We start from the raw sequence: 7,329 nt of genomic DNA on the forward strand, positions 1-7,329 counted from the left end.
TTTGTTGAAGAGGGCCTGTGCAGTCTTTCTGCCTGGTCCACCATCTTACCAGAACTCCACCATCTGTTTTTCAGTGGCTGATTTTTCAGAAATAGATGACCAGTTCTTTCTTCAAAGACATCTGTTTTGGTTACCAAATGCTGCTCTGACAAGAATATACACAAATGGGATGGCTTTGACAAATAAGAGTTTATTCTCTTATAGTTTAGGAGGCTTTAAGTCTGAATTAAAAGTGCCAGGCTCTAGGGGCTGGGTGAAAGCCCCTCAACCTTGGGCTTCAGCAATGCCTCCTGCTCCTGGCCCACTGAAGCTGGAGGATTTTCTTTACTCAGACAGCTTTTGACTGCTGAGACTGACAAACCCAAGGTTTACAAGTAAAAAGGTACAGTCCCAATGTTACCAAACAACATGGCAGGCCACTAATTCAAGTCCAGAAGAAATCCAACATTGGCAGGGCAGGGCAAGCTGTTGAATAATGACTTGGGCACATGCAGGGTTCAAGCATGCCAAAAGATTAGAGACCAATCCCAAAACTTCTCTTTATACATAGGAAGCAGACCATGTCCCTAAAGCAACTACTCAGCTGCTTGTGGCAGATCTTACCACTGAGTTGATTGCCAGCCTCATCATGGGGAATAACTACCTCCAGCTGCTCAGCCACTCAACCAGGCCTAGCCAAGTTGACAACAACCTGAACTATCACATCTCTGGGTGAATTCAAACTGTTGGCCTTTAGCTGCTAACTGAAGGGTTGGTGGTTTGAGTTCACTCATTGGTGCCTCAAAAGAAAATCATGGTGATGTGCTTCTGAAAAATCAGCCATTGCAAACCCTATGGAGTGCAGTTCTACTCTGACACAGATGTGGTCACCAAGAATTGGAGTCCATGGCAACTGTTTTTTTTAACTTATTATCTATTCAGTTGTTTGTATGCCTATTACCTGTCTCTCCCAAAGAGACAATATGCCTCATTTAATCATTACAAAATGCCTAAGAAATAAGTAAGAACTATTAGTGTGTCTAGGAGCTCTGCTGGTATAGTGGTTAAGAGCTTGGCTGCTAACTGAAAGGTCAGTGGTTCAAATACACATGTGGTTCCGTGGGAGAAAGACCTAGTGATCTGCTCCATAAAGATTGCTGCCTAGGACACCCTGTGGGGCAGTTCTACTCTGTCCTATAGAGTCCTACGAGTTGGAATCAATTCTACTCACACAACAACAGCATGAGTGTGTCCAAATTTCATAAGATACACCTGAGAAGCAGAGCGGAGGAGTAATGTATTCAAGGTCACATAGTCCATAAATGGAGGAACCAGTCTTCAAAGTCAGGATTCTCTCAGTGAAGTCTTGATCATTGGGCACTTCAGGTAAAAGACTTCTGTTTTCCCTTGCCAGAATTTCTTCCTATTTCCTTCCAACCTGGCTGCTGTATCTGACATCAGAGAGGCTGCCTTCAGGTCCATCAGGGAATATCTTGGCAGAAACTCAATTCAGCTCCTTGGAGAGAAGAGAGAAGTCCCAGCTGGGCTGGGAGCACCAGGCCCTGCAGGACTACTGCTGGCTCGCACACTGACTGCTGACATCTCCACATGTCAGTGATGAGAAACCACCAGAAGCAGGAGTTTGATGAGACAAGGGTCCTTCACAGCCTACCCCTGCTGGCCCCCAATCTCGCAGCTATACCAAAATACTTGGCACTTTTAGAAGAACTCAAGTTGCTTCTCTGTCTCTTGCTTTGGAGCATTCTGCCCCCCTGCCTGGTATGACCTTTCTGCCACCTTGTCCTTGAGAAAACTCCTGCTTATCCTTCAAGACCCAGCTCAAGTCACTTTCTCCATGAAACTTTCTTTGATTTCCCTCAAGCAGAATGCACTCCCCTGCCCAGTTTCCCTTCTCCATGATGATGTTTGAGTCCATTGTTGTAGCCACTGTGTCAATCCATCTCATTGAGGGTCTTCCTCTTTTTCGCTGACCCTCTACTTTACCAAGCATGATGTCCTTGTCTCTCCTCATAACATGATCAAATTATGAGAGACAAAGTCTCATCATCTTTACATTGAAGGAGAATCCTACCAAACAGAGTTGTTAGTTCTTCTTGCATTCTATGGAATATTCAATATTCTTTGCCAACACCATGATTCAAATACATCAATTCTTCTTTGGTCTTTGTTATTCATTGTCCAGTTTTCACATACATATGAGGCTATTGAAAATACCATGGCTTGGGTCAGGTGCACCTTAGTCTTCAAAGTGACATCTTTGCCCTTTAACCCTTTAAAGAGGTCTTTTGTAGCAGATTTGCCCAATGCAATATGTCATCTTATTTCTTCATTGCTGCTTCCATGGGCATTGATTGTGGATCTAAGTAAGATGATATCCTTGGCAACTTCTGTCTTTTCTCCATTCACATGATGCTACTTATCAGTCCACTTGTGTCAGACAAGGTCCATCTAACATCAGCAATGATATCACTCATTCCATGTCTTCTTCTGAATCCAGCTTGAATTTCCAGCATCTCCCTGCCTATGTACTACTACAACCATTTTTGAATATTCAGCAAAATTTTACTTGCATGTGATATTACTGATATTGTTCAATTATTTTCTTAATTCTGTTGGATTACCTTTTTTTTGGAATGGGCACAGATATGGATCTTTTCCAGTAAGTTGACCAGGGACCTGTCTTCCAAGTTTCTTGGCATAGAAGAGTAAGCACTTCAAGCATTGCATGTGTTTGTTGAAACATTTCAATTGGTATTCCATCAATTCCTGGAGCCCTGCCCCCCACCAAAGCTTTCACTGCAGCTTGGACTTTTCCTTCAAAACCATTGTTTCTTGATCATGTGCCATCTCCTTAAATGATTGCACATTGACCAATTCTTTTTGGTCCAGTGACTCTGTGCATTCCTTCCATCTTCTTTTGATGCTTCCTACATCATTAAACTTTTTTGTCCACTGTTGTTGTTATTGTTAGGTGCTGTCAAGTCGGTTCTGACTCAGTGACAACAGAATGAAACACTGCCTGGTTCTGCACCATCCTCACAATCATTGCCATGCTTGAGCCCATGGTTGCAGCCATTGTGTCAATCTATCTTGTTGAGGGTCTTCCTTTTCTTCACTGACCCTCTGCTTTACCAAGCATAATATCCTTCTCCAAGGACTGGTCCCTTCTGACAATATGACCAAAGTACACAAGACAAAATCTGGCCATTCTCACGTCTAAGGAGCATTCTGGCTATACCTCTTCCAAGACAGATTGGTTCGTTCTTCTGGCAATTCATAGTATTTTCAATACTCTTCACCAGCACCATAATTCAAATGCATCAATTCTTCTTTGGCTTTCCTTATTTATTACCCAACTTTCACATGCATTTGCAGCTGTCAACATTACAACTTGAGGCTTGGGTTTTTTCTTCAGATCTTTCCACTTGAAAAATGTCAATCATGTTCTTCCCTTTTGGCTTTCTAACTCTAGGTGTTTGTGCATTCCGTTATAATACTTTGTCTTCTGGAGCTGTCCATTGAAACCTGTTCAGCCCTTTGACTTCATGGTTTCTTCTTTTCACTTTAGCTACTCTATGTTCAAGAACAAATTCAGAGTCTCTTGCAATATCCATTTTGGATTTTACTTTCTTTCCTTTTTAATGACCTTGCTTTCTTCATGCATGATGTTCTTGATGTCATCCTACAAGTTATCTGACTTCAGTCATTGGTCAATGCAGCAAATCTTTTCTTTTTCTTTCTTTTTTTTATGGTCTCTTAATTCAGGTGGGATGTACTCAAGGTCATATTTTGGCTCTCACCGACTTCTTATAATTTTCTTCAGCTTCAACTGAAACTTGTATATGAGCAATTGATGATCTGTTCCACAGTCCACCCCCGGCCTTGTTCTGACGGATGACATTGAGCTTCGCCATCATGTCTTTCCACAGATGCAGTTGATTTGTTTCCTGTGTATTCTGTCTGGAAAGGTCCATATGTCTAGTCACTGTTTATGTTGTTGAAAAAATTATTTCCAATGAATAAGTTGTTGGTCTTGCAAAATTCTATCATGTGATCTCCAGTATCATTTCTATCACCAAAGCCATATTTTCCAATTGATCCTTCTTTGTTTCCAACTTTAATGTTCCAAACACCAGTAAATATCCATGCATTTCAATGTCATGTTTGATTAGTTTTAGACGACAGAAGTTGATAAAAATCTTTAAATTCTTCATCATTAGTGGTTGATGAGATAGCTCTTCCCCAATCATATTTTGAGTGCCTTCCAATCTAAGGGGCTCATCTTCTGACATTATGTCAGGCAACATTTCACTATTATTCATAAGGTTTTCAGTAGCTAGTTTTTTAAAAAGTCGACCACCACATCCTTATTTCCTAGTCTGTCTTAGCCTGGAAGCTCCCCCGAATTCTATTCACCATGAGTGACCCTGCTAGTATTTGAAATACCAGTGACATAGCTTCCAGTATCAGAGTAACACGTAAGCCATCACAGTACAATAAACTGACAGATGAGGTCTGGAACTCTAGGTGCTTTGTAAAGATTTGTGGAATAAATCCTGCAACTTTTTAGAAAGCATATATTGAAGGAAGAGAAGAAAGTGCTCTCATCAGCCTTCAGAAGAAACATAATCATAACTGATTTTTTAGAGGGAGCGTAGGTTTAGAGTCTTGTTAGGGTGACATAGTAAAGATGGGTAGGAGATGGCAAGTATCTGAATGAAATCCTGTGGCCTTAGTTTCCGTTCTTTGTCTACAGCTTTAGTTTCCCTCATCTCCTTGATCATTGGATGTGCAATGGAAAAAAGGAAGATGTTGCTATAGGCATTTCAAAAAACCCGAGACCTCCTGGGTCTCTGGCCCCTCTTCACTAGGGTCATTAGCCTGGATTATTTCCTGAGGATTTCCTGAAGGCTGTATGTAATTGGATCCTTTATTGCCCTCGGTTTGGGAGACAGGAACAACATTCACCTATAGACTAATGCTAGGGGCTCAGGTTTCTCCTCAATTTCCTGCGTATTTGGTGACCATGGCTTAACCCAATGATGAATGATTATGTGAATCTAAGCACCACATTACTATGGGGTTCCCTTGGCACCACTCCCTCATCTCCTCTCTCAACGGGCACCTCCTTCCCACAATTTCTTATTTCTTCTCCCTGTCTCTGTGTTTCCTTTCATTTACATTTACTTGAAAAGAGGTCCCACTTGGAGCCAAAGTGCTTTCAAAAGAACTTCTTGTACTAAATAAGTTACATTAACAGCACACTTGTGCCTTTCTTTTAAAATATAATCTTCTCATTATGAAAGTAATACTTGCTTATTATAGAAAACATGGAAAAAGTAAGGACATTTCAAAAGAATATTTAAATTGACTATAATCTCACAACCCAGAGAAATCACAATGAGCATTTTTGCACATTTCTTTCCAGTCTTATGAATGCTTATGTGTACATTTGTGCATGGTCAAATCCAATACCAATACCCAAAACCAAACCCCTTGCCATCAAGTAGATTCTCACAACACTATAGGACAGAGTAGAACTCCCCATAGGGTTTCCAAGGCTGTAATCTTTACAGAAGCAGACTGCCACATCTTTCTCCCAAGGAATGGCTGGTGATTTGAACTTCTGACCTTTTGGTAAGCAGCTGAGTGCTTAACCTCTGCATCACCAGGGCTCCTAGGTTAATGCCACAATATATATTAAACAGAAATGCACACCATATACTTCATATTTACTTATATCTTGTGGCTTTCCATGATATGCTCTCAACCTTTCCTTTTTTCCTGGTCCCTATCATAAAAAGGAGAGCAGATGTTAGTGGCCTTGGATTCTGCATAAAAGAAAACCAAGACCCAAAGAAGTGAAGTGACTTTCTCAAGGTCACACAGTTTGCTGGTACAACTGGGATTGGAGCCCAGATCTCTTGGGTCATGGCCAAGTTTTCTTTCTACTGAATTTATTTAAAAAAAAAAAAAAAAGAAGAAGAAAGACAAATCAGTGCTAGAAGCACCAATAAGAGGTGTAATCAGTCTTAAGTACTTGTGCCAAATTTGTAAAATGTATAATCAGAGTTCTTAAGTTGTTTACATTTTCACCCAAAGTCCAAAGATAGAAAATGCTGAAATGCTTTCATGGAGCAAATTTGAAAATATGCTGTGGTCACAAATGAGGTGATAGGCACTTTCATCCCTGTTGACCCTCTCTTTGAATTAGGGTTTTAAGTTGCAAATGACTGAAATATACTCATTCCTCTTTTATGCAGAAAATTAATTTATTCAAAGATGTTAAGTACATCACAGAATCTCCAGAAAGGCCAAAGAAAGCAAACTTGCTAGCCAGATAACCAGAACAACCAAACCTGGGAGTGATTATCAAATACTTAATAACTAAGTAACTAATCAGAATAGTAAAAAAAAAAAAAAAGCCAAACTCACAGCCATGGAGTCGATTCTGACTCATAGCGGCCCCTCCTTGGGTTTCCAAGGCAGTATCACTACAGGAAAAACAAAACAAAACAAAAAAAATTCATGGCTCTCAAGTTCATAGACTCCTCCTTGGGTTTCTGAGGCGGTATCACTATGGAAGTAGATTGCCCAACCTTCGAATGGCTGGGGAGTTTGAACTGCCAGCCTCCTGGTTAGCAGTCAAATGCCTTAGGCACTACACCACCAGAGCTTAGGGAGTGGATTTATTAAGTGGGGAATTTCTCAAACAGAGGACGCATGTTCAAAGTATTTAGGTGGCCAGAAAGATGGAAAACGTCACTGCACCCTCACAGCAGACTTCAGGGAGCATAAATATTGAGCGTAGCTCCTGACTCAACCATTCATCCATGACCTCTGTGCTCTCATCTCCCAGACTCTCCAGCTCCTTGAGTTCATGTTCTCCCACTCATCACACCTGCTCTACTTCATTCTGATGACTTCCAGAAAGATGTGACCCAGTACTGTTCTAGAGCTTAAACTCTAAAGCACTTGGGGTTGTGGAAGGCTGTGGTCTACAGTGGGAGCACTAACTCCATTTTGAGCCTTGACATAAGTTTCAGATGCCATTTGGGTTCTTTCTGACCATTAAGCCAACATTGTGGCTGTGCACAGATAAATTCTAAGACAAACCTAGGAAAGAGCAGTTTGCCTTCAGAAGGAGTATGGTTAAAAGTAGATTATACTCCCACAAAGAACTAGGGAACTTGCTTATGAGTGTCCTTTTCTAATTTAAATTAAGGTTGGGGTCTTGGTATTGTTTTGTTGTTGTTGTTATTAAGTGGCATCAAGTTGGCTTCCACTCTCCGTGACCCTGTGTACAACAGAATGAAACACTGCCCAGTC

Source organism: Orycteropus afer, unplaced genomic scaffold, assembly GCF_000298275.1.
Source record: "Orycteropus afer afer isolate SDZICR_OR568_19922 unplaced genomic scaffold, OryAfe1.0 scaffold00209, whole genome shotgun sequence".
NCBI lineage: Eukaryota > Metazoa > Chordata > Mammalia > Tubulidentata > Orycteropodidae > Orycteropus > Orycteropus afer.